This window comes from Crocuta crocuta, unplaced genomic scaffold (assembly GCF_008692635.1).
Source record: "Crocuta crocuta isolate KB4526 unplaced genomic scaffold, BGI_CrCroc_1.0 scaffold488, whole genome shotgun sequence".
NCBI classification, from domain to species: Eukaryota; Metazoa; Chordata; class Mammalia; order Carnivora; family Hyaenidae; genus Crocuta; species Crocuta crocuta.
In genome coordinates, this window is record NW_027530995.1 from 608,567 (window position 1) to 610,035 (window position 1,469).

The window sequence follows — 1,469 nt, forward strand, 5'->3', positions numbered from 1 at the left end:
ATGAGCAATAATTAGCAGATACAAAGGATGAGAACTGCTGACATTATAGATACACAATATATAATAAGTGTGTTTAATATGTAGAATTGAAAATATGGCTAAGGAAGAGAAAGCAAAAAAAAAAAGGAAACCAAATTTGAAACAAAAATATAATACCTATAATACCTAGAAATTAAAAACAAAATAACTAAAGTTGGAAAATCAACAGACTGNAGATTAAACACAACTGAAGTAAGAAATAATGAACTGAGGGGCATCCAGTTGGCTCAGTCAGTTGAGCGTCCAACACCTGACTTCAGCTCAGGTCATGATCTCATGGTTCATGTGTTCTAGCCCCATGTCAGGCTCTGGGATGACAACATGGAAACTGCTTGGGATTCTCTCTCTCTCCCTCTCTCTCTCTCTTTCTGCCCCTCCCCTGCTGAAGTGCATTCTCTCTCTATCAAAATAAATAAATAAATAAGCTTAAAAAAATAATGAACTGAAAGGTGAATTTCAAGAAACTACTTAGAATGCAGGAAGATAAAGAATGGGAAATATTAAAGAGAGGGGAAAAGACATGGAGGATAAAGAAGCAATTACATCTAACTGGACTTTCAAAATGAGGAAGGAAAAAAAAAACAAGGGAAAAAGAACATTCAAAGTAAGAATGGTTAAGAATTTGTCATGTTTGATAAAGATGACAAATCCTAAAATTCAACAAGCTGAATAGTGCTGGGTAGCACTGGGGTTGAGTGTTTGTAAAGTGCTTTTCCAGGCTCCTTTAGCAGGTGGCTTCCTCCTGGATTCCACCAATAAGAGGCACTGGTACCTAATCATAAGTAGGAAAAGGGTAATGGCAGGAATTCTCTTCTCATACTTGCTCGCTTCCTTTTTCTCCTTCTGGCCATAAGCCCTTAGCCACATTTCTTCCAACCATCCAGCCCAACCATTCATGGGATGGTGGCCCCCTCGGCCACCCCCCCAAGGCTCTGGTAGCATAACCGCCTCCCTTTGGAGCCTTGAACCCTAGGGATATGCTAGCTACTTTATGCTTTCTAATCTCCCAGCTACCTCGCCTGTGTTCCTCTTTCAACCTTCCAATATATGTGTAGCCAATTCTCTTATAAAATCCTCTGCTTTGAAGTACCTAGCATGGTTTCTGTTTTCCTGCCTGGACTCTGACCCATATGCCAACAGATTGCAAGCAAGTTAAATAAAAAGAAATGGACATCTAGACATACCAACGTAGACCACTAGAAGGAAGACAGATTACCTAAAACAAGAGACAGTTAAACTGCCACCAGACTTCTCAACAGCAATAATGGAAACCAGAAAGTAAATAACATTCTCAAAATGTTGAGTGAAAACAACTTTCAATGTAGAATATGCCCTATGAAACTACCATCTAAAATAAGAGGGAAATCAAGATATTTTCAGACAAGCTCTATTTTCAGAGCCTGCTGTGTTAAATAACATGGATGCACTGA